Source organism: Puma concolor, chromosome C2, assembly GCF_028749965.1.
Source record: "Puma concolor isolate L17-30 chromosome C2, mPumCon1.1.hap2, whole genome shotgun sequence".
NCBI lineage: Eukaryota > Metazoa > Chordata > Mammalia > Carnivora > Felidae > Puma > Puma concolor.
Genome location: NC_141675.1, coordinates 106167069 through 106194682, shown reverse-complemented (window position 1 = coordinate 106194682; position 27614 = coordinate 106167069). Strand labels below are relative to the sequence as shown.

Here is a 27614-nt window from a genome sequence, read left to right as displayed (position 1 = left end):
GGTCACGATCTCGCGGTCCGTGAGTTCGAGCCCCGCGTCGGGCTCTGGGCTGATGGCTCAGAGCCTGGGGCCTGTTTCCGATTCTGTGTCTCCCTCTCTCTCTGCCCCTCTCCCATTCATGCTCTGTCTCTCTGTGTCCCAAAAATAAATTAAAAAAAAAAAAAAAAGTGGAAAAAAAAAAAGAGTTTATTAGCAGAAGAATGTGAAATCCACAAAGGCATTCTACCCTTCCCCTGCCTGATTTTATTTCTAAATCATCTCTTTTAAATTAAAGCAAAAGACACAATATTTAAGATTGCTTTATCTTTAGTAATGCTGCAATGCCCAAACAATAAGTTTTTGTCAGATGCCCATGTCAAGTAATGGAAACAAAGCAAATTATTCCAATAAAAATCATTTTAGTTGCAAATAAAGAATTTCTCCTAGGCAAAGTCTATGATCTATAACACTGCTAGCTCAAGAAAGATGAAGACTGTTCTGTTTTCATTTATGTGTCAAACATGATCGGTTAACCTTAAAAATACCAAGTAAATGCCACAGGAAAGAGCACAATTTAAAATTCTTGGAGAAAAAATAATTTCAGGTATACTTCTGTAAGTAAAAGAGAAAAAGGGAATGCGGTAGGCTTGGGGTGATAAGTCACTAGTGACGCTGTACCGATGAAAATGTGAAGGCACAGGAAGTGTAGGAGGCAAGCTGCAGCCACATGGGGAGGAATAATTTACAAATGCTACTAGGGCAGCACATCACCCTTTGTTTTACCCTGGTGTCTGCTCTGCAGGTCTGAAAATTCTCTCTGTTCCAGGAGTTCTGACCTCCAAAGAGTTTTCGAGATAGCACTAGAGAATAAAGTTTTCTCTTCAAAGCAAGGGTGGATATAGTGCAATTGCTGACTTTTATTCAAGCTGATAGATGAGCAGACTCGATGTTCCCTGGGGCATAGCACTTCTATGATAGGGTTGGAGGAGCTTGATGCTTACTTGTCCTCATCCTTCCCTATCTGAGTGGCAGCCAATAATTATTTCCATTTTAGTGCCAATTACTTAGGTAATATAGGACCTGCATACCCACTTCCATTCTATCAAAAATAATAAAGTTACATTTACATCAGTTACTTTTTAGTGGTCACAACAGGGAGGGGAGATAATCTTGTCCAAAAAGCAAACAAAATAGTGGCATTCTCAATGCATAAATAAAACCCTAATAAAATGAATGAAAAATCATGTTTTAGGGGCACCTGGGTGGCTCAGTTGGTTGAGCGTCCGACTTTGGCTCAGGTCATGATCTTGCGATCTGTGAGTTCAAGCCCCGTGTCGGGCTCTGTGCTGACTGCTCAGAGCCTGGAGCCTGCTTGAGATTCTGTGTCTCCCTCTCTCTCTGCCCCTCCCCTGCTCATGCTCTGTCTCTCACTGTCTCAAAAATAAATAAAAATATTAATTTTTTTTTAAAAATCATGTTTTAAATGATGGCCATAGTTACCATATAGATCTGCCAAATGATCTACTGAATTTTCAAAATTCTATTCCCTATTCTAGTCAGAATAATTCTGTGTACTTCACTACACTCACCAACCACTGCCCCCCCCTCAACAATTTGTAGGAGCAATCAATTAGTACCTCTGGTATTTTTACTATTGTGTTCAATGCATATTATGATGAATACTAGCTATTAAAATTCCCAAGCCTTATTAAACCTTGTGTCCTTTGTTTTTAATATAAAAAATATGCATCATTACTTTCCCATGTTTAAAAAAGACGAAAAACTTACATTTTAACACTGAAATATGTTGCAAAGTAAAATCTGAAATACAGTAATATAATTATACTGCTGCCTATTGTATCTGATCATACATGATAACACATAATTGAATGACTCCTGTACCAGAAGAGTCACAACTATGGAAAAAAGACAAAGAGCCTAATTTATTCTGACTAATCAGGATTGATGTTAATTAAAAAAGAGTGCAAGATAATGTCTTCTCATTACTACCTGATAGATGGAAATAGATTGTTCTTCTTCTAGGTAAAATAGCAATTAAGCAACTTTTTAAAAAAGATTTATTTTCAGAAGACTTTCTTCAAAAATTGGTGAAGTATTCATATAAAGGCCTTTTTTATGACATCAACCAAAAAAAAAAAAAAATGGATTTCACCAAAGGCTGTTTATTCTTTGGTTTTTGTCACTTGTTGGACACGCATGACATAAGGACAGTATTTGAACAGGTGGTAATCAGAACAAAACTGAGTTGCATTATTTTGTAGAATGTTTCACATTAAAGAACATAATCTAGTGAAGTGATCTGGAGCTCAAATTCAAATCCCAGTTCCTTCATCTACCAGCTCTGTGACCTGCACCAAGTGTTTTGACCTCTTTAGGGCTTAATTTTCTCATCTGTAAAATTTTTAAATAACAGGTCCTGCTTCTTAGAGCTGTTGTGAGTATTAAGTAAAATCATCTATGTAGTAATCATTGCACACAGCATGGCACAGGAAAAAAGCTAAATAAATGTTAGCTATTGTATTAGTTTTTTATTGCTGTATAATAAGTCACCCCACACTTAATGGTTTTAAACAATACCAATTTGTTATCTCACAGGTTCCATGTGGCAGTAGTCTGGACACAGGTGAGCTGGGTCCTCTGCCCAGAGTCCCCCCAGAGAAAGGGAAGGTATTAGCTGGGGCTGCAATATGGGGCTCAGGATCTTCTTCCAAGCTTACCTATTGTTGGCAGAATTCATTTACATACAGTTGGGAGACTGAGGCCCTCAGCAATTAGAGGCTGCCCCTACTCCCTCCCATGTGACCCTTCCATGACACTGTGGTTTGTTTCTTCAAAGCCAACAGGAGTGCACCTGCTGCTACTCCTCTCCCTGACTTCTCCCATCTCAACTGCTAAATCCTTTTAAAAAGAGCTCAACTCATTATGTCAAGTCCTCCCATGATAATCTTCTTTTGATTAACTTAAAGCCAGCCAATTAGGACCTTAATTACCCCTGCTAAATACTTTCCTCTTTGTCAGATGCGGTAACTTAATCATGGAAGTGATATCCCATTATATTTACAGTTCTCACCCACATTCAAGGGAAGGTGATCCCTACCAGGGGCATGAATGTGAAGCCAATCTTAGAACTCTGCTTACTACAGCTATCTTGTTGTTGTTGTTGTTGTTGTTATATTAAATGCTAACTAGAGTGTCTCTCCTTTAAAATGAGTCTGAGGCATATGATTCAGTTATACCTGAATTTTTCAAACACCTCCGTTGTAAATATCATTTGCATGTATACATTTGAGACAATGATATTTGAATTTTTTAGAATTCTACACATCATCTCAGTGATTTGTCCAAGCTAACTTTTCCAGACATTTACATTAAGATGAAAAAAATAATAGCAGCAGTGCAAAGGAAGATAACCACAAAATTATAAAATTATAATTTTATAAAAATTATAATTATAAAATTATAAAATTCTGAGCCTCATACAGGCTCAGAAACAATGCTTACAATATAAAAAGGATTTAAACTATAGAAACATCAAAAAAGCTATAACTGAATAGTTATGGAAAAAATTAAAGAAAATAATGATTATTTACACTCCCAGAGATTGGTTGCCAAAGGAAATTACTACCTACAAAATATGTATGTATATACACACACAAAACTGCACAAATAATAATAACAACACTATTTGCAAAACCAAAAGAAAACAATTGAAAAAAAGTTTGTAATGGATAGTTTTGATTTTGAAAGAAAGAAAAGACCTTTTCACTATTACCAGGATTACCATAATCAAAATTAGGCAAATTAGTAAATAAAATAATTATTAATTTAGGAACTGAATTAAAGCATATTTGGGGAACTAAGTTTATAGTTTAACAAAATATAAACAATTACTAAAGTAATGTTTTGAAAAAATATAATCTTTAAAAATGTTATCAAATAATTTAACAATGGAACCTCTATATGTGTATGGCAATTCATGTCTTTTATGGAAAAAAGAAATAGGCCAAGATGAAAACAGTATTTCAGAAATTCCTGCCCGGGGGCGGGGGGGGGGGGGGGGGGGGGCGGGTGCGGTAAATCGCAGAATTAACTGTGAAAGAATCTATTGAGCTGGACGAGGAAAACAATCAAATTGCTGGAGTTAAATGAGTTAAGGTAAGAAATTTAGGGAGCTATATTCAGATCAAAGAGTTCTTGTAGAAAAATAGAGCAAACAAGAAGACAGTAGAGCTGCAAAATAATTTACATTTTTGCTTCCACAAAATCAAGAGAAATCGGACCAAGAAGTCCAAATAACAGTGAACTGCACATGGACCTCTCCCAGTGAACTTGGTAACACGGTCTTCATCTCATGGCAATGATTTATAATGAGGGAAATTTTCATACAAACAAACTAACCCTTAGTGATAGAATCTAATCAAAGCAGGCTCACCTGGGAGGAAAAATTTGAAGTCTTCAGGGGTTTTGTGAAGAAGATAAAGAATGAGATCATATAAATATGAGACCCAAATATGATTTATGTATAAAACAGCTCAATTAAGTTAATATAACTTTGAGATTCCAGATATTGAATATATTTATAGTTTCTGCCATTGATTTAGTCATGGTCAATACTATTGAATCAAATAGGCTAATCACACACTGTTTCACTGGTTCTTTCCTTGGGCTTTGCTTCCTCAAGGAAATTTGTCCTGGGAAAGACAAGAGAATGTTCTATTCATTGCCATTGTAAACAGGCTTGGGACAGTCTTAATTGCTGTTTCCAATATCTGTCAGGGAGAGGTAGGGGTAAAATAGAAAACACTAGAAAAAAATTATATAAGAAAAAAGATCCTTCTAAAAATTAAAAATCCTCATTATTTTGAAAAATATATACCAATGAAAATTACTAATGCATGTCTATTGCTGTGCAGAATACTGCCCACCCCCCGCAAAGATAACCGTACCCTTATGCCTGGAACCTGTGACCATGTTACCTTACATGGCAAATCAAACTTTGGAGATGCGATTAAGGTTAACGAACTTCAGATGCGGAGATTATTCTGCATTATCTGAGTGGTTATCAAGCTAGTCACACAAGTCCTTGAAAACAGTATTGTTTTTTGATGTGGTCAGAGAAAGAGGTGTAATGAAGAAGTAAGAGTCAGAGGGATATGACATTGTTGGCTTTGAACCCGAAGGAAGGGAGCCACCAGCCAAAGAGTGTGTATGGCTTATAGAAGATGGAAAAGGCAAGGGAACAAATTTTCTCCTAGAACCTCCAGCACTTCTAACTTGATTTTAGCCCAATAAGACCTGTGTGTGACTTTTTTTTTTTTTTTTTTGAGAGAGAGAGAGGGCACAAGTAAGCAAGGGGCAAAGAGAGAGAATCCCACAAGGGGTTGGGGCGGGGGGTGGAGAGAGAGAGAAAGAAGCCAGGCTCACCTGGGCCTCATGTTTTTACCTGAAGTGGTGCTGGAGCTTACCCGAATTAGGAGACGAGCTCACCCAAAGCAGGGCTCGAACTCACCAACTGTGAGAACATGACCTGAGCCTAAGTCAGATACTTAATGACTGAGCCACCCAAGTGCCCAAGACCTGTGTGGAACTTCTAACCCACAAAACTGTAAGATAGTAAATCTGTGTTGTTTTAGGAACTAACTTTGTGGTAATTTGTTACAAGAACAATGAAAGACAACTATAATTACTAATGAAAATTTTGCAAACGTTACTCAGCTCAGGTGAAAAATAGTTCTCTCAGCAGAGAAGCAAAAGTTAAGTGTGAAAAAGAATCATGAAAGCAAGCCAATTATTGCTCCTATCTGTCCTCCTGCCCCACCAATGCCTATTACAACACCTCCATTAGGTTAATTGCCTTCTCAGAACACCAGAAACTTATAGAGAGATAAGGTGTTACAGAAGGGAATGCCTGGGCCAAGGAATTCAATAAGTCTAGGCTTGAATTCATACTCCACACATAGAAGATTTGTGAAAAGAAGAAACTATTTATAGAGCCTGAGTCTCAGTTTCTTTATCTCTATGATAAAGATAATTATGTCCAAAAGGTTGTCAAAATAATCAAATGAGTGAATAAATAATAGCCAATACATAGTATATCCTAAGTGAATTTTAGCTATTTATTATCATTGTCACTTTTTCTGGTGTCTTATATAAACCCTAGAAGTTGGATGCTTAGTCTAAAGCTCACATCAAGAAGTCACAGGATGGGAACAAATGTAAATGCACCTAGTCTCTAATTACTATTTTTTTCACTACTGTCAGCAGCCTCCATTGGTGAAACGATGACTTACTATATAAGAGTTCTCTAAATCACCATTTTAAATGTAAGGTACATATAACATTTGGACAAATTTTCATGCTCTTATCAAGGAAAGATTTTAATAGCATTCATAAAATCTGGGTTTCCAGAAATCTATGGACAATGATGTCTAAACTACTCTATTACTATTGTCAAAGTCATAAATCACCATTATTTATGGATCATCATGAATTCCATCTGAATGTAACCCTTAAATTGTGTATCTTACCTGAAATGTCACAAGATTGGGTTCTCTACAAGCACATCATAAATGGGGATTCTTGTGAAAGTGATTTATTGGAGATGTGCTCTCAGGAGGAGGCGAGGGAGGCAAGCACAAAATGGCAGGGGAAGAAGGCTAAACATAGATTTCGTCTGTCCTGGAAATAAGTTTCAGCCTTATTCCACAGGGAGCTATAGAGCATGAATTATACCACAGACTTGAGCTCACCTTGGAGCACAGGGACCATTTGTGTACCCCTGTGTAGGGGTACATGTGACTTTTAAAAGTCAACAGATGCAGGAGCTAGAGGTGAGTGTACTGGGATGAGGGAGTGGGAGCAGTCACAACAGCGTCCACTATAAAAGATCATCCCAAGGGCACCTGGGTGGCTCAGTCGGTTAAGCATCCGACTTTAGCTCAGGTCATGATCTCATGGTTTGTGAGTTCGAGCCCCACATTGCATTGAAAGCAAAGCCCACTTCAGATCCTATGTCCCCCTCTCTCCCTCCTATGGGGGAAGCGGGGGGAGAGGGGGGAGAGAGGGGCAAAGAAAGAGGGAGACACAGAATCCAAAGCAGGCTCCAGGCTCTGAGCTGTCAGTACAGAGCCCAACATGGGGCTCGAACTCAGGAACCGTGAGATCAAGACCTGAGCAGAAGTCAGACGCTTAACTGACTGAGCCACCCAAGCGCCCCCAAATAAAAACATTTAATAAATAAACATTTAATAAATAAATAAAATTAAAAAAAAAGAAACTTAAGACAGTCTCCTCAACCTTTATACTTAGAGGAATAAGATGAACTTGTCTTTCTCTAGGGACATAAATAATATTGTACCAAATACTCTTTTGCTTTCTGTTGGCTCAAAGAGTGAAATTTTCTACATGAATTTTCATAAATGTTATTTAACCTCATTTACAGAGAATTACAGAAATGTAATTGAAATTGGTGATCTTCACTTTATTTTTAAACTTCTTATTTTTTTAAATAGAAGAGCACTGATAAACGTAGACTTAGAAATAAATCAATTATAAAATAAATAATAATTGGCTCATTATCACTGATCTTTGAAAGTAATTGCATTTTTGTTTATGAATTCATAAGTCACTATTATTGATTTGCTGATATACAGATTAATGCAAATCTCAACATGCTGGATAATCTGTTTCCAGATAGGAACATGTGGCAAATAAGCACTACATTTTCTACTACACAACTAGATTCTAAAATCAACCTGTGAAGCAACAGAGGGAGTTGTTTAATAACATCCAGAGTGCAAGACCTGTCCTGGGAGTCTCCCTAATGAATCATCTCATCCCATATTCTTTGTCAAAACCTTAAATGAATTAAGTGTTTGGCTCACTCATAAGTGGGATGCACCAAAAGTAATTGAATGTGGTAATCGAAAATTTGTTAAACCTGTCACTGCACATCATTATCACCTTCAAATCCAACACAGCACAATTAGCTTACAATAGTTATAGTTGAATCAAGTCCACATTAAGGTTGAGTGAGTAATGCACACTCTTCAGTAAATTAAATTAGACTCCAAGTAGATGAACAGAATAAAGGCTGAACGTGTGAGTGGTATAAATAAGGTAAAATACAGGATTTATGGAGTGCTAAACCTGTTTCCTAAAGCAATGTGGGCTAAATAGCCTTCATTACTGCCTTTTAACTAGCTGACATGCCATACATCAGGCCAGAGCCTAAAAATAAAAATCTACTTAACTCTGGCGCCTAGCTTGTGATTGATATGTAAAAGAAAACAATGAAATATGTAATCATTAATATAAAATAAACATCATATTCTTCCCATTGCCACATAAGAGTACTGAAAATTACAAAAGAAGAAAACTAACAAACCCTATACTACCTTAAATTATAGAGAAGGCTTTGGCGGAAGAATACTCCATCATGCTATCTCAGCTGATAGGTATTTTTAGTTAAAAATTATGGTTATACTCAAGGCAAAAAATTTACTACAGGATTTATACAATGGTGGAAATTATTTGAAATAATCGGTAAGGATATATTCACTTGCAAGGCAATTAAAAATTATATTAGTCTATATTGGTACATATACATACACACAAAGGTTTTAGGTGAAGATATGTGCTGGGGGGGATGATTTATAATTTCCATAAATCTGATTAAATGCAACATAATAGGTATTTGTGTTTGGGATGCTCATAAATAAACACAAGACAATTGTGTAAATGTCACCTATAGCTCAGTTACAATACTCTATGAGGTCTGAAAATTTAGTATCTTTGATCCAAAAGTTATCTCAATTTCATATTATAGACGTGGAATGTACAAACTTAGACTGTTTGGGACTAGAAATTTAAGTAATTTGAAACTAAAAGTAAACCTTGTAAGTAGACTAGAATGCCCGTATTTCCTACCAAGGTTATCTTCTCAGGATTATGGTAACTGAAAAATCAAATTAGTAACGATAGTGTCTTCTGGTCAATATGTCATGACAGCAAAAGATACTTACAGTCTTAGTAAATATGTTATTTCATTCAGGCTAAGTTAAAAATTAATGGGTCTCTTTGAGTTTCTTAAAACTGGCCTGTGGATCTCTTTTAGATAGTATATTTGGAAAAGCAATAAATATTGACAGGTTTTTATTTCCCCTAGCAGCCTCCACCACCACTTGTTGGATTTCGTATATCTCTGTTATTTTAGCACATTCTCCTCACATGTCACACAACATAGGACCATTGCCTTCTGCATTGGTCATTTCCCGTTTTCTAACCACCAGCCTCCTTAATCTCAATAGTGATGTCTGCAAATCTCAGTATAGAACTGCCTGCTTCTGGGACAGCTCCCCAGAGATAGTTAAACTCACCCTTCTGGATTCCTGTTGCTTGCAATAATAACATGACTCTTGGTGAGCCACTGATATTTTTCTGATATGTACTTTAGGCATGTTTTGGGGTCTTTGAGTTAGAACTGAACTGATAAATCCATGGCCTATTGACATTCAAACAACTGTATGATCTCTCATTTTTGTCTTTACCTAATGGTAAAACTGTTTCTTTTTATTTATTTGGAAAGCTGATTTGAAACTATCATATGTACATATAATAGTGCCTCGTATTTTTTTATTTTAAGCATTTCCCCTGGCAATTTGAAGGATAAGCGTATGTTTGAGGGAATACCATTACTTTGGGGTTATGAGCCGGCATGTATTTTTCTTTCCTAATCTGATCACTAGTTGTCCAGGGCCTACTGGTATTTAAGACATGTTTCCCTGGGGGTCGTTGTCCTTCACTGGCATCTTCACTGATACACATGTTAGGAGTATAGGGGGACCTTAAGTCCAATGTGGACATAAGTAGTTGTTGGATCTTTTTCTCCTGTATAAAAATAAAATCAGTGCCTAATATAAAAGCTATTGGAACTTTCCCCATACCATTTTCTTTTTTTGAAAATCAAAGATTGTGTATTTGAGTAAACTACATAACCTTAGTTGTACTACTGACTCTGAGTGAACTAAATATTACTTGGTAAGGGTCCTGGCCTTAAAATCTTTCAGAAAAGATTTTAAACATCTAAGTAATTGACAGCATCATCATTTAAACATCCCCTGTGTCTACAGCACTGTACAACATTCTCTGGGTAGAGGTGTAAAATAAACAGAAGAGAGATCCTACATTGGGGAATTTACAGCTTAATCAAGAAGTACATGTATGAAATAAAAGCCAATAGATGAAAACCATTTATAGATTAGTTCTTTGTGGTATGGCTTAAAGTCAGGCTAAGTCTTTAATGATTACAGAATACAAATATATACATTCGTAAAAGCACACATGCCTTCATCACATAAAACAAAAACACTCAGGCCGTCACACAGACCAGGATAAACCGTAAGAAAGGAGAGGTGCTATAACAGTAAATTTAAGCCAGTCAGTTTTCTTCAGTCTTAACACTGGAAAAATACCTATATTATGAATGAGGCTGCATGTGCTCAAAATATAGCCTCAGCTCTCAAGACTTACACAAAACTGGCACTTTGATACCATAGCAAGCCAGGGAATGACTCCAATGGTTTTAAGAAACAAAAATCTAAGATGGTTTTGATCACCTCTAGGTCTTTTCCAATTATTTCTTATAAACATTTTTTAAAATACAGTAACATTTTTTAAAAGTTTTAAAGTGAACACCTGTATCCTAACCACTGTGTTAAAGATTCCACAATTAACACTTTTCTAAATGTGCTTTATCATGTATCTATTTATCCATCCATCCCTCTATGCATCCATAAATCTACCTATATTTTGAAATGTATTTAGAAAAACATGGATGTATCGATTCGAATGCATTTCAAAATAAGTTGCAGGTACCTGTATACTTCTCACCTAAACATTGCAGCATATATATCATTATTTTTTAAACACTTTTAGGTTAGGGGTGCCTGGGTGGCTCAGTTGGTTAAGTGTTTGACTTGGCTCAGGTCACGATATCACGATTCGTGAGTTCAAGCCTTGACTTGGGCTCTCTGCTGTCAGTGCACAGCCTGCTTTGGATCCTCTGTCTCCCTCTCTCTTTGTCTCTCCCCTGCTATTCTCTCTATCTCTCTATCTCTCTCTCTCTCTCCCTCCCTCTCTCTCTTCAAAAATAAATAAACATTTGGGGCGCCTGGGTGGCGCAGTCAGTTAAGCGTCCGACTTCAGCCAGGTCACGATCTCGCGGTCCATGGGTTCGAGCCCCGCGTCAGGCTCTGGGCTGATGGCTCAGAGCCTGGAGCCTGTTTCCGATTCTGTGTCTCCCTCTCTCTCTGCCCCTCCCCCGTTCATGCTCTGTCTCTCTCTGTCCCAAAAATAAATAAACGTTGAAAAAAAAAATTTTTTTTTTAAAAATAAATAAATAAATAAACATTTTTTAAAAATTTAGGTTAAATGTACTGCTATGAAATGCACAAATCTTAACAATACAATTCAATAAGTTTTGGCAAATGCATAATCTATATAACCTAAACTCTCATTTTTAAAGATCTACCCTTAGTACTTTGATATATCAAGGGGTAGATATCTTCCAGAATGTTCCTGCAAGCTCCTTCCCAATTAATGTCTACTCCTCTCAGAGACTGCCACTGTTTTATTTTCTTCCCACCAAACATTAGTTAACTCGGTCCAGAATCTTATAAAGATAAAATTGTATAATATGAAAATGTTGTTTAATGCTTCTTTCACTCAGTATATTTTATGAGATTCATCAATGTTGCACATAAGTACTGTTTTATGTCTTTTTATCACTAAGTAGTACTCCATCGTGACTACACCGTAGTCTGTTTATCCATGTGCCTATTGATGGGTATTTGTTTTCAGCTTTGGGCTATTATGGGTGCAGTTTCTCAGACTACACAAGGCTTTCTGTGGGTATATTTTTTATTTCTCTTTGAGTTGAACCGATGAATCCTAGAATAGGTATATGTTCATTTTCTACAAATCCTTGAGGCTTTTTTCCAAAGTGCTAGTAATATTTTATATTCCCACCAACAGTGAATTAGAGTTCCAGGTGCCCTACATCCTTACCAACATTTGGTATCATCCATACTTTTTTTTTTTTTTTTTGGCCATTCAAGTATACATATAATTGTATCTCTTTGGGGCTTTAATTTGCACTGACAATGATTGTACTAGTGTAGGTCGAAACAGAAAATAGAAGCCGCACTGTGGGTTAAACAACCAAAGTACAATATGAAGAATTATCAACCCATGATAAAAGAATAACTATAACAGATATAAAAATGTTGTGTGGTACTCTAGGACTGAAAGAGAATGTCCAAGGAAGGACAAAGTCAGAAAGAAACTCCCTTCTCAAGGCTGAGGTTCATACCTTGTTGAAGAAAGTATAGTTTAGCCCACCAGATAGTAAAACATTCCCTGGTTTGTCCAGGCTAAATCTGTCCTGTAAAATTGGCCAGCACAAAGCAGTGTCCCACAGTGCAGGTGGGAGCAGGCTATCTGTTTCCAAGCCAGGGGCCTGCAGATGGGGTGGTGATCCCCCAGCCCAGGACATGTTGGGCCTGTAGAGAGAGCAGCAGCAGGGTGGAATCCTCTGGGTCTCAGGGGACCACACAGGTTTCTGCAGTGGGAATCAGAATGTTTAGGCCAGCAGGAGGTTTTTGGGGTACTGGTTTCCCTATTGAGGGTTTTGGGGAGGTAATCATCAATCCTGGCCGAGACTGCAAGGCTTCCTTGGATCCAGGGCTCTGGGCCTGCACTGTAGCAGAGGTACACTGGATGTCCTTCCAGCCACATCAGCCACCCACCCTGCAGCACCAGGAAACTACAAGGGAGCCCTTCCTTCCTGTGATGCTCCTCCAGTGCCCTCTATTGAGAAAGGTTAACATTGTGCTCATTTTAAGGAAAAATGCTTAAAGGAACCCTATTATTATCACAGAGCATATACTGATGGGGAAATCTGGAGCTGAGTGGCAATAAATTGTTAACTGGCACAGTGACCATTGACAACTGTAAACTTTTTCATGTGATTTTGTATATCGTCCTTTGTTAAGTGTGTCTGTTTAAACCTTTTTTTCCCCTAAGAATCTCACTTTTAGCACATTGATCTTGCTTCAGCTTTATCCGGATGCATGAATAGCTACAACAGAGAAGCACACCCTACACTTTCTTCTGCATTCTGTTACATGGTTTTGATTTGTACAAAGAATTGCTTCAATAGACTCTGATATCTTATCTCTATCAGAAAATATTGCTTACTATAAAAAACATTGTTGGAGAAGGTTCTTAATATTATGGATGAAAAATAGCATAGAAAACTGTTAAAAAAAGCACAGCATGGGTAGGAGAACTGACTTTGAAACCAGATCACGTATGTTGAAATACAGCTTCTCCACTGACTAGCTATGTAGCTTTGGGTAATTTGCTTAGGATCACTGTGCCTCAGTTTCCTCACCTGTCAAATAGGGATAACAGGTTGTTGTAAGGAATACCTGAGTTAATATTTATAAAATTTTTCAAATCGTTTCTAGCGCATAGTAAGTCCCAAAAGTGTTTAAATATGTTTTTGTACATACTTCATATTTACATACTTATTTTTATTAATTATTATGCTGTTAATAATATATTGGTATACAATAATGTTAGTATAAAAGTACGTTTAATATACTCATATTAATACATTATATTTATGTATAAAAATTTAAATGTAGGTTAGCTAGTGACAGCACTAGCTAATACTTTACTGGGCACTTTCCATGCACCAGGCACTGTGCTAAAAGCTTTGCAGGTATTATCTCACTGAATAATCGAAAAACAAATCCTTTCAATGCAGATATGATGAGGAAGTGAAGTCTTAGATGTGGGTTTTCCATCAAAATAGTGGATTCAGTTTTAGTGTAAAGTCCACTCCACACCCCACTTCGCCTTAACCCCAGCCAACTCCAACAAGCAAACACCAATCCTCCATAAAGTATAACCATACAAAATAAAGGAAAATTACCATAAGAAACAAACAGATAAGTCAAAGTTACACAGGTGAATGGAACTGACTCTGAAAAGAACATAGGGTTTTGAAGCTTACACACCCTTGTAGGACTGGATGTTAATGCCTCTGTTAAGTCAGTAGATGATGCCTCATACCGGTACACAGTGGAGTGTCGTGTGTAAGCTCTGCATGAACCACAGTGGGCTGACCATCCATGAAATAGGAATGAGGCGACTCACTCATTGGCTACAGAAAATGGCAAAGAAACTAAGCTGTTCATCAGGAGCCATGGTCTGAAGAAAGAGTTTTGTATAAGAAATCAAGCCCCAAGCCCCACACCATCAACTAATACTGGATCTGAAGTTATACTACTCAGATGGAGACCCCATGATATAAAACTGGCAACATGCACATTTCCCAGCAGCGGAAAGCAAAACTCCGTAGGAGTGTCCCCACAACCCAGAGCAGGTTAAACAACCATGGGAGAGCAAGTGCTACATCCATATTCACAAGAAAAGTTTACAAACTGCACAAGAAAACAAATCACTGTGACAATCAACAGAAACAACCACCTGGAGAACCCAAACTTTTAAAAAATGTAACAATGGAATAAAATTAAAGAGACATGTAAGTATGTTAAGTAAGTACGTTCTCTTAATCTTGACCTGCACATAATGTTCTACAGTCACAGAAATTTGCCCAAGAATATAATCTTACACTCTTTACAACCCAATCGACATGAAAACTTTTACTTATGTAAACTCAAAATTTTAAGAATTTGTATTTCTTTTTCTAGGAAGGCTAAATTACAGATTGGACAAGACTCTCAGAGAATCAGGTACTAGATATCTTGTTCCTTATATGATCACTTTTACAGAAATGAAACTTTGGATTTTTTTTTTTTATCTACTATGTATCAAGAGACTAAGAAAATAATCTTAAAAAATAGATTTCTGCATTTAGTCCAGGGTTCAGTTAATACATTTGAGATTTGCCTATCTATGAGATTATTCATTGTGTTGTCACACATGCATGTGCAGGTGTATGTGTGTTAAAATTTCTTCCAGATTTAAATAACTTGTGTTTTTTCAAAGCAAAATTTCTTATTTGTTTTCTTTTCTTTTTTTTTTTCTTTTGGGAATCTTGTAACTGAACATTTTTTCCTTTTGAGTTAGTTCCTTGAAAACTCAAGGCCAAATTGGGATGGATGTCCTTTTAGTAACGTTGTAAGCTTTATGGCATGGTTTCGTGTACCACCAGTTTCATAGTGTTTTCTTATTCTTATTTTTCTTTCATTCCCAATTTCTTAATTTTATATGCCTATTGTACAATATTCCTATAGCTTATATAAAATTCCTTTAGGAAAAGAAAAATCAAGGTGTGTGTGTGTGTGTGTGTGTGTGTGTGTGTGTGTGTGTGTAGTATTAAACTTCACCTAATGATGTTTTCCTTGATTACATTTTTCTTAAAATATATATTATAGCTATCTAAAATAGCGCTTCTTTGACCGGTGAATGAACACTTCCATTTTACCACATCTGAAGTTAAATTTCAAAGGTCATAAGATTTACTGATCTCAAAGATCACCTCAACCATCCTTTATCTTTAGAGAGTATTATACCTGTATTATTACAGTTCTAGGGCCGTTTATTTTATTAAAGTTTATGTTTTGATAGATGAAGAATACTGTGTACCTACTCTTACAAATAGACACTCACCCAGGGTTAGTAATGTCAAAGAAAAACTGCACCTGATGGAGTTAAATTGGTAAGGAAGACTTATTCAAGTCTATTTGCAAGAGAGGTCAAGACTACTGCAATAAGGGAAAGAGACTGAACTCAACTCCTCTAAAAGAGAAGGCAGGAAGGTTTTTAAGGGAGTGAGCTAGTGGAAAAGTACCAGAGAATGTTAGGAGAGAAGTTGGTCAATATGATTAGACAGTCTGTGTTTGCTAACTGGCACTTCCTGAAGCTAGGCTCCTATCCTCCCACAGAGACTGGAAGATATGGCTGCTACCTTCCTAGTTTTGACATTTCAAAGGGATGCCTCCCAGGTACTTGAGAAAGACATTCCTGGGTTGCAAAGCTAGCAAGAGATTGGGAGGAGATTTTATCTCACAGGAACAGAGAAATAATTTATAATTACAATTTTTATAAAGTAAATGCTCTAAGAAAAGGAGCCTATAGTTGAGAAGAAATCTGTCTAAAGTTTAGTCAATGAAGAACATTAGGCCATCTTGGTTTAGTAGCCAGTCTATAAGTGGAGAAAGCTATATAGTTTCACTATATATTTAGATCCATAGGAGGTAGCTTGGTATTTTTATTTTATTTTATTTTATTTTATTTTATTTTATTTTATTTTTTATTTTTATTTTATGTTATTCTATAAAATCTGTTTTTATTTTTAAATTAAACTCTACACCCAATATGGGGCTCAAAATCATGATCTTGAGATCAGAGTCACATGCCCTACCAAAATAAGCCACACAGGCACCCCAGGCAGCTTGGTCTTTTTAAAGATATATTATGTAAATATATTCAAAACATTTATTTTAATGATAGTGCAGTAATTTTCCGCATGTGGCATTACTCTGCCTTTCTCTGTATCTGACCTGTCCTCTTCCCTCTTCCTCTCCTCCTGCCACTCCTGAGATTTCATGTGACCGTCCTCAATCATCACTGCTCACATTTAGTCTCAGGCAGCCACTGAGTTTGGGAGCTTTATTGTTAATTTTTTTTTTTAACATTTATTTATTAATGAGAGACAGAGAGAGACAGAGCATGAGCATGGGAGGGGCAGAGAGAGGCGGAGACACAGAAGCCCAAGCAGGCTCCAGGCTCTGAGCTGTCAGCACAGAGCTCGACGCGGGGCTGGAAGCCACAAACCGAGAGATCATGACCCGAGCCACAGTCTGAAGCTTAACAGACTGAACCAACCCGGCGCCCCAGGGAGCTTCACTGTTAAAGCTACCCAACTCGACAATTCCATACCCAAGACACTCAGCGTATACTTTATGGGGTGTTGTAAGAAAAGAATGAGATAATGTATGTGAAAGCACATTACACAGTCCCTGTCTCAGTGATTCGATATCTTATGCATTTATTTCACCTTTTCTTGCTAGTCCTGCCACTCTGCTCTTTCCTCCTTGTTCCAGGCATCAGCTTCCTTGACTCTCAGCTTTATTTGTGGAGATGTACCATGCCTGCTGACAATAGCATGCCCATCTCTGGGCCCATGATCTCAACAGTACTAATTGCTTTACTCTCCACATCTGCCCTTTGTCTCGCCCCAACATCTGCATATCCCAGTTCTGGTTCTCTCCTATACTACTTAGCACTGAGGGATGCAAGGCAGACCAGTCCCATCTATAATAGTAGAATCACCCATGGCATCTGTAGATTGTTGGAGTACAGCCAGATCCCTGGCACATCCTACACCTGAACACTCACAGAAATGAGAAACACTCACCACCCTCCTTTATGTTCTGGATATTACGATTCTGACAAAGTGAAGAGAAGAAAAGTCAATGGAAGGACAGGAAAAAAGGATAATATGACAAGCTCAGAAAAGTTATTACAAGAAAACAGAGAAATAGAATGAGAATTATTTTAAAAGGTAGACATCAAATTAAAAGTAGCAGAAGGCTTTGTCTTTTGTTTTGAAGAACTTGAGGATTGGAAAGTTGCAGCCTGAAACAAGAGCAGATAATACAGGACTAGGTGCCAGCTGCCCCAGGAAAGGTGGAGAACTGATGTGCCTATGAGAAAAGGCCATGAAGTTCTTCACAACGAGATGTCGATTCCTTTTAATTTTCTTCAGGCCCCTATTCCTACACACACCCTAATAGCAAAATAACTTAATCCTTGGTTTATTGATCAGAGTGAAGCCACTGAGGATATTTTTATCTTGTCTAAATTCCTTCTTACTGTCTTGTGTTCTTCTATCTGTTCTCTTCAACTCAACTCCCATTTCAGATGAATATGTGACCCATTTATCTTGGAGTGTATTCCTGCAAACTTTCATCCTTCATTCTTTTTTTCTTCTCCTCAGTTTTTTTTTTGTCTCCATAATTAGCATCCTGCATGCACCCAGTATGTGTTCATCATAGTAAAAGATGTTTGTAAAGCTATTATAAATATTTGAGAGATGACTACTATTATCTTGAATAATATGTACCATGAAAATTTTAATATATGTAAAAGAAGAATGATGGAATAAAAGGAATAAATGCTAAGTACCAAAGAACATTGTCACATATCTTGTGCTCACTCTGCCATGACAATAACTCCACAAACCTTTACAATGAAGGATAGACTGAATAATGACACAAATAAAATTTTAATTTTCTTTCACTTTAAGTCTATTGAGGACTTATTATGCCTAGTCCTTAAAACAGGTAAAACAGTGATTTGCATTATTCACAAAAGATACATTTGTGTGGATACTATTGTGTAATTATTCCATAGCTCTCTTCTGTGACACTCAGGAGTTTCAAAACAGTCAATATAAAATGGGACTCTGAATGTTGACGAAGTCACAATACAATAAGCAGTGATGGTTCAGGAAAAATATTCATTACTGAGAGACATTAGAAATGTGTTTATGGAAGAATTGATCACGGAGTCAAAACTGGCATTTTTCAGTAGAATTGGTGCATTTCTTCCATTAAACTTGTAATGACTCGGATCCAAAGCATATTTAATTCATGGATCACTGCTGCAATATTGTGTCAACATGTACTTAGGGAGTCTTCAATGTATGGATCACTGCAGTGATAGACTGTAATGGTCCCTCATCTATCAAGTTAATGCATATTATCATAGAACACTAATACAAGGGTTATTGATAAGACATTCCACAACCCATACTTTATAGGAAATTGCTGACAAGCCCTTAACATTATCAGTAGTAGAATTAACAACAACAACAACAAACAACTAACAGAACTGTTGCTAAGACATTTTAGGAAAAATACTTATAAAACATAAACTTTCTCCAATTTCACTCTATGCTTAGATGATCATTTTATTTTAACACTGAGTTTTTCCTAAACTGTCTTGTTATAAGATATATACAGCTCTTCTGTTTTTTCTAGCCATGTATTTGGATAATTTTCTTTGACTTTTTCAATAAAAAAAAAAAGTTACTGACTTGAGGTTGAATACTGAGGAAGTGAAAGATCTGATAAATTAGACAACTCCTAGATGACTATAGGTAAACTGAGATTGATGTTCACCTCCCTTTCCTGGGCAATGGCAGGATATATTACTACACATTTATTCAGAGTCTCAGCTGGCATATTGTAATTATTAACAGACATTATTGAGCACCTTCCTTTTCTTAAGGAAATCAAAGACTCTATCTGATAATTCATGTGGAGTATTTTAATTCTCCAGAGAACTAGGTTCAGATTGTGTTCAATTGATACTTATTCCAAGAAAAAAAATTACAGTATTTAAAATGCTTAAGAGCTCTTACCCTTTATCTCTGAGCACTCGGTTCCTTTCTAACAAATGGAAAGTTGTATCTGAGAAAGAAATATTTTGTTCCTCCACAATCCTGGTTTATGAAATCTTAACTTCTTTATACTTGAGCACTCCTCTGCCAACCAATATTTAATGGCAACTACTAATCTTGGAATTTCCATGTTTCCTGAGGCCTGTTAGTAATAGTGTAAAAGAGAAGGCAACCCCTCAGAGCCAGGTCTTGGCATAGCAGTATTAGCTGGGCTTCAGTGTTACCGAGTGTTGGACTAGCACTCATGGCTAGATCATGTTGTTGTCTTGTTGAACATAAACAGCTTCATCGAACATCAATATGAGATAAGATCACTGTGTATAAGCCATTAATCCAGACAAAAAATAAGACCACTGAACAATCATGTCTGGTTACAGACAATATCACACACATTTCCAGCCATAAAAATGATGAAGCATCTGTCTATCCGGCTAATATGAGTGAGTCCTGCTTATTTACCAAATATAACATTCTTTTTGTTTCCTAGATAAGAATTGTTAAGAAACAAACATAGAGTTACCACTGCTTTCTAATGGCGCCCAAACCACAGAAAAGCCCTACATCCTTGAATCTTTTCTCAAAGCACCTAACAGAAGCCAAAATTCTACAAGGGGTCCTCTTTAACCCTCTTACTGAGATACTCCATGCATCCCCATGGTACACGTTCTTCCTTACTGCAACTAGTCAATAAACCCAACTTTGTTTAACTATAGTTGTGTTCCCGATGGTCTTTGGCTGAAGGCATTGACAAGAGTGTAAAAAGAAGCATTTTATAACATACTTGGGGGGCCATTTTGAATTTCAGCCCTTCTTTTCCCAAGATCTTCCCTATTTCCACATGAGAAACAAACAAAAAAACAAAAACAAGTGAACAAAACAACAAACAAAACCACAACACAGCTAACAAGAAGAAACTGGTGTCTCAAGAGTCAGGGTCTATAGATTCTACATCTCACAAGCAAGCACTGGTCTCAGTTCTTTTCCTGACCAGTCTGGAGGCTGAATGCTGGCCCCACTGTGCAAGATCATGTTAAAGAAGGTTAAGATATTTGATTGAGCTGCTACTGAAGGGTTTATTTTTTCTCAAATATATAATAGTATGACTGTTTTAACAAGGTCTATTCTCAGGAAAAAAAGTTCATATGGTTTAAACATGAATTAATTACTTAGTTATTTTCACTTTTGGCAAAATTATAATCAATACTGATAGACTGTAGTGGAGAAAAGAGATCAAAACCAAAGTAAGCTTTCCTCATATCTGGACAAAACTTAGAGGAGCAAGTCCTTGTGATGGGATAAAAACAGCTTTATGGACAAATGACAAAACAGCAAACAAACTACTGTATTATATTATACAATATTCAGAAATATTTTAGGAGAAAGAGTTTGGGTTCATAAAAATAGATTCTTGTTTAGCATGGATAGACTACTTAATTGTCTATGCAATTTCAGACTTAGCTTCAAATCTCAATTTACTCACAGGCTGTTATTGTTTATTGTGACCTTGAGAAACTTACTTAACTCCACCTAAGCTTGAGTTTTTCTTCCCTAAAATATAAGCTCCATTAGGGCAGAGATTTTGTCTCTTTTGTTCACTGCTTATTTTCCTGGTGCCTAGAGAAGCTTCTGGCTCATAGTAGACAGAATAGAAACCAGGATTTATAAAATGGCAGCATAGTCTCTGGTAAATAGTAGATGTTTAAATACATGTTTGTTGTTAACTGAGATGATGTGGTGATGCCAGTGTCATGATTTCAGGCATAATTTTAAAACAAAATATTAAAACACTGCCATCAATTTCATTGATATAGCAAGTCACTCAAATAAGGAGAGTTTGAATGCATCTGTGTTAGTCGCTGCTAGGTAAAGAGTAGTGTCTTTTAATTAATATAGGCAAAAATGTCATCCCCATTTGGACACGGAAGGCAACATGAAAAAAACTGCAAACGTTTTATTCTCATCTACCCATTTCAAAAGTATTATCAAAATAATTTTTTGCCATCCTATGATTTGTATAAATGAAGAAGGGGAAAAGGGAGGATTTAGAGAAATGTAACAAGATATATGGGAATTTAAAACCTTCTCCTACAAACTTAAAATCTCATATTATTTTTTTTTTTTTATTTTTTTTTAGGTTTATTTATTTTTGAGACAGAGAGAGACAAAGCATGAACGGGGGAGGGTCAGAGAGAGGGAGACACAGAATCTGAAACAGGCTCCAGGCTCTGAGCTGTCAGCACAGAGCCCGACGTGGGGCTCAAACTCACGGACCGCGAGATCATGACCTGAGCCGAAGTCGGCCGCCTAACCAACTGAGCCACCCAGGCGCCCCAAAATCTTATATTATTGATCACTGTCTAGATATTCTTTTCCAGACTTGGTGAAATAGCTAATGTTCCCCCAATTTTTTGCCAGCCACTTGATTCTGGGGTGGCTTTCCATCTCCGCCAGCTCAGGTTTTATTCTAAGCAGTTTGGGAGTTTTTCAGTTTTAGAGACAGAAATGAGAACTGAACTGTGTAGGGGAGCAGATTATGCCACCCCAAAATATGTCACTTTGGCATAAAGATTATTTTGAGCTGAAGGCAACTGAGAAGCAATAGGTATGAGGAAGAAAGCTTTCTGCTCTCTGTCTGCTGAAAAGCAGGACATGAGTTTGCAAAGGTATCCCCTCCCCTCCTCTCTACCAGGAAGGATGAAAGTTAATCACCAACTTTCAACAATTAGCCCAGAGTTGAATCTATATAACAAACTTTATTAATTTATCTTCCATTAATTTCCCCATATATTTGCTACAATTTCTTGCCCCTAGAAATTCAGAGTCCTTTTCCTTTGTCTCATCAGTGCTCTAAAAATGTATTGTTCCTCAGCTAAAATGCTATATAAGCCCAAGTTCTAATCACTCCTCTAGGCTACTCATCTCTGGATGCTCCCTTGTGTAAGCACAATGCACATGCTAATAAACTTCAGTTTGTTTCTCTCTTATTAATCTGCCTTTTATCAGTCTAATTTACCAGGACTTTGCTGGAGAACCTAGAAAGGTGGTAGGAAAATAATTTTTCCAACCTGATCACTACTTTAGGAATGAAAAGTCTCCAAACTGCTTGTGTGTCCATCTGAGCCAGGGAGGGATCTATTCACTTGGGGCTTGTCCACGCCTCCTGTGTACCTACACGACCGCTTCAGGGGACCCTCTTCTCTTGCTACACTCTCTGGTAGGTCCTTGAAACCCCCCAAATAGTCTACTCTGGCCTAGGTTTCTTCTTCCTGTAATTAGGAAATAATGACCTACTGTTGGACCTCACATTTTCAAACCAAGAAGGGACAAACAACAGAGAGTGAGTCCCCAAGATAAATTGCTGGATAAACAAACATCTAACATTGCCTGCGGTTATCACTACTTCAATAACAGTCTGAGGTTTGGTCTCCCAGAAAAGACTAAAGTGTCCTCTGTTTTAATAACTTAGCCTTTTCTAACAATCTCTATTTATAGCTGGGAACATTTATTCACTTACTAACAGCCTATACAGGGGAACATTGGCAAATTCAATCTGCTGAGAAAGCTATGCTATACTACTGCCCTCTCCCTGTAACTCTTATTCCAAAATGTTCTTATCCATCCTTTCTATTGAGTACTCTGAAGTATACAGTGCTCTGTAGAGGCCACCATTTTCTCAATCTCTGGTGATTTATTATTATATATTAGGCATCAAGTAGGTTATAAAAAATATGCCACCGTCAAAACATTTTTTTTTCTTTTCCATGTACATTTGCATTTAGAATAATGAGAAATTCCTTTTTACATCTGTCTTTAACTATTTGTTTATTTGTTTTGGTGCCCAACATTTAGGAGAGGTGGGAAAATTAATTGAGAGAAAGAGATTTCAACATGAATGGGTCTAAGATCTGTAAAGGTAGCAGCAAGTCATAGTAAGTTGTTTAGACATTCATTAATTCATTCTTTGAATGTTTGGATTAATCACATGAAAATTAGTGTTTGCCTCTGGAACAACTAGGTAGTGATAAATTTATTAAATGTCTTTTATCCTGACAAATTCTAACTTGCCAAATGTTGTTTTGTTTATGTGTGTAAATATATGCAAAGCAATTCAAACTTTACTTTCAAAGTCTTCAACTTTATCACTAAAATTGCCTGTCAGCCCCAGAAGAGACAACGAGGTAATTTGTTAATGGTTAGAAGTGGAGCCCGGGGAGACATGATTAAACCTGGCTAAAGACAGTAGGGATTTCCTACAGGTAGACCCACAGGTTAATGTTCATCTTTCATGATCCTCTAAATTATATCTTGCTTCCTAATCAGCTGGGTTTAAAATACTCTCTTAATACTAACAAGGGCCAATTTATTAATTCTTCCACTCTAAATTTACAAGACCAACTGTATCTTGGTAGAGATGGAGGACATGTGCTATTAAATCAATTGTTATTGAACAGAATCTCAAAACAGTTGTCCTTGATTAACTTAAAGAGGCTGTACTATAAACAAGCCTCACAGGTTCAATAAACTATATGCCTCACATATAGTAATGACATCTAACATTAAGTACTTACATTGTTCTAAGCATTTTACATGTATTTATTCATTTAATGCATACAGCAGCCTTACAGGATAGGTACTATTATTATGCCAGTTTTGCAGCTAAGGACACTGAGGCATAGAAATCTTCCGTAGCTTGTCCAAGGTCACACAACTAATAAAGTGACAGAGCCATGCCCACATTTAAACGCTGGCAGAACAGTTCTACAATCTGCATGAATGTTAAACTGCCTTTCTTACAGTAACACACTTTTTTTCCCAGTGTATGTAGATGATGCTATAGCTAATAAAGTACTACTAGAAAAGTAGAGACTGATTCTTAGTCTTACACATACTAGAAAAGCAGAGACTGATTCTTAGAAGCCAATGAATACCAGCAGTATTCAAGGTCTATGTTGCAGTTTCTTGAAATTACTTTGGTTTTCAAAATGAGGTTTTTATCCTCAAAAGTCTGGGAAACGTAGGCTTGGTACAATTCATCGTACTCAATAAGCCTCTCCTTCACCTCACAAGAATAACCAGAGACTGAATTCTCCAGGAATAGCCCACAGGCTCTGATTATTGCTGGAGAATGGGCTGGGAGCCAGAAAGACAACATAGAAGAAAGAGCTCCTAGGAGAGGGAGCCACTACAGATACCTGACAGGACCATAAAGAGAGATGCAGAGTCAGGATAGATTCATCATCAGGCAGGGATCCATGTGGAAACCGGGCCAATGTCTGCACACCATAGGTCACCTTTGAGGTCAGAATTGTGCATCACCCACTCTAAGGGACCTGTCCAACAGATGTGGAGTGAAGGCCTTTTGTCCACAGCTGCTTGCTAAAACCTCAAATCACTCAGCAGGGAGATACCCCATTTAAACTGTAAAGTTATAGGATATTGACATGGGGTATAGAGCAGTGACGAAACCCACTCCCTCTAATAACTACACATCTATAATGCCACACTCTTACTTTCAATATACATAACAGTTTAGAAGAAAAACCTTTTCGAGGGAAAATAATAGCTGGAAGAATTTTCTCATTTCCTTGAGTTTTTAAAAATTTTTATTTGCTATATCTTTCTATTTCTCAGAAATGTGGTAAAGATTATTTACTAGAATTCATGGAAAAATAATTGCGCATGTGAAAACAAGACCAAAAATTCTTATGTGATAAATGTAAAAATATGGTGGCTTTGAATTTTGACTTAGAGTATTCCAGATATGATTTTATCAGGCTGATAGACACTTACACAATATTTCCATATTGTATGTTTAACACTGTGGGAAGAAGCATTTGCTGCCAAGTCAGCTAGAGAAGTTTTCTAACCAGGTACAGGCACTATGACTACACTGTTCATGTTCCATTTTAACTTTATAATGTGGACCAGGAAAATGGAATTGATGTTCATGCTCTTTCTGTTCGCATCATTTCTTTCACTGATCCAAATACAGATTATTAAGGTCTCATCGTGTAGTCCAATCTCTATCCACTAACTAGTCCAGGATCTGAAAATGATATGAATGATTGACTAATCAACCTAAAATGATCTGAGTAAGCCCATTTGTTCCATTCCTATTTGGCTTTCTTGCTGACTGAGCTTTCATGACCTTGTGAAAAATGGCTGTTTTATCTAAAAATGTGTTTTATTTCTAGGTAATGGACTATGTCAACTTCCATTTCTTATGGAATTCACAGAATACAGTCCAGCATAGCAAGACATTTCTTACATTCCTATTTTGCTTGTTCTTTCCCACCACACACTTTAACACAACTGACTTCCCAATCTTATATCTCTTGACTTTAGCAATTGGGTTTTCAATTTCTACGGCTTTCTCTTTATGGAGCACACACATTTGCTGGAGAACACAGTACATTTAGTTTTCCACTCATGTAGCTAGGAAGAAAGTGCTCCTATCTCATGAGGTCTTCTCAGCTAAGTGAGTTTGGCTCCATCTGGCCCAGCTTTTAGTTCTTCCATTAGTGTTAGAAGAGGCTTCAGTGAAATTTATTTTATTTCCATATAGTGGAGGTACCCATATTCCCACTTTGACGTTGAGAGTGTTAAAACTTGGTTTTCAGGATTGTAATTGTAAATTTTCCCAGGAAAGTCATAGGCAGACTCATATTGTTATACTGATTTAGCAATATATAATTTTAAAAGAAATATGTACATTATTGCTAATTAATCTGGCAAGAGCTATAATTTCTTAGCCCTGATAGAATCATTTGGTTAGAAGTAACCCACTGAGATGACTCGAAATGATGGTACTTGCTGTGTCAAAATTCTTAGTTTTCAAATGCATGTTAGATGCAATAAAATTTCCCTTTTTTAAATGCCAAAATAAAAGTATGTTCTGTGGAGTCCATACAGCTACAACAGCATGAAGACGTGGATCTAACTCAAAGGAGATACAAGAAAATTATCTCATTTTCCACCCTCATTCATTTTGAAAAACAAAAATTGAATTTTTAAATTTTAGTTTATCAGTCTTTCTGTGTCAAAGACGTGGTAGCCATTAGCTATTCCCCACACTATTTGCCTTTAAAAATGTTGAATTTTGCTCAGCTACATGATAAATTAATGTAAAATGTTTCAAATGTTTGTTTCCTATATATACTCCTTGTCATGGACTTTCAAAGATGAAATAATAAAGTACATCTTTTATTAGTAAGAGTTCTCCAGCAACACAACCAGTCTCTCATAACAAAGATTTATTATGAGGAACTGGCTCACATGATTATGGAGACTGAGCAGTGTAACTAACAGTCTGCCATTTGCAAGCTAGAACCCACGAAAGCTGGTGATGTCATTCAGAGTTGAAAATCCTGAGAACCAGGGAAGCCCATAGTGTAAATCCCAGTCTAACTGAGGGTAGAAGATTGAGATATCCCAGATCAACAAAATGAGTGAACTCCTCCTTCCTCTACCTTTTGTTCCCTTCAGGCCCTCAATGGAATGGATGATGCCACCCACATTGGGGAGGGCAATCTACTTTCTGACTCCACCATTCAAATGCTAATACCAGTTGCAAATGCCCTCACAGACACACTCAGAAATATGCTTTATCAGAGCACCCTGTGGCCTGTCCTTTTGATGCATATAATTAACTACCACACATCTTATGTTATAAATGAGGAAGCTGAACCCAAATAACTTGCCTTAATCTCTGAGCATGTAAGTGACAGCATTAGACCTAAATACTGGACTCCTGATTGCTGATCCACAGATCTTTAATATGTCACTGTGTTTCTAAAATCTCCTGTGGAGTGGATGCTTGTCAACTTAGACATTTACTTAAATGACAATCTTAGTTCTAAAAACATGGACATATTTCACATATTTCATCTAGGAGCAAAGAGTCACATTCAACCTCCAAGTCCAAATGTGTCATGGGATTGTAATAGAAAAAATACTGTTTTTAGAGATGGGGAGATAAGACATAAAGAAAATAAACTATCTTCCCCAAACTCGTATGTTAGCAAATATCTGATGCCAAAAATATATGCTTATGTTCATCACAATTTAATATTCACAATATACTGGAACACCAAGTTCCTGCTTAGTTCACAAC

General features: G+C 36.9%; 1 long non-coding RNA gene across 1 annotated transcript in view; it reads right to left on the bottom strand.

Annotated features, from left to right (window-relative positions):
• Positions 1 to 14087: 14087 nt before the first annotated feature.
• Positions 14088 to 27614, bottom strand: part of LOC147577476 (uncharacterized) — a 225566-nt gene continuing 212039 nt past the window's right edge. The window contains exon 7 of the long non-coding RNA XR_015255829.1: positions 14088 to 14230. This is a non-coding gene — a long non-coding RNA (uncharacterized LOC147577476). The remainder of the gene's footprint in view (positions 14231 to 27614) is intronic.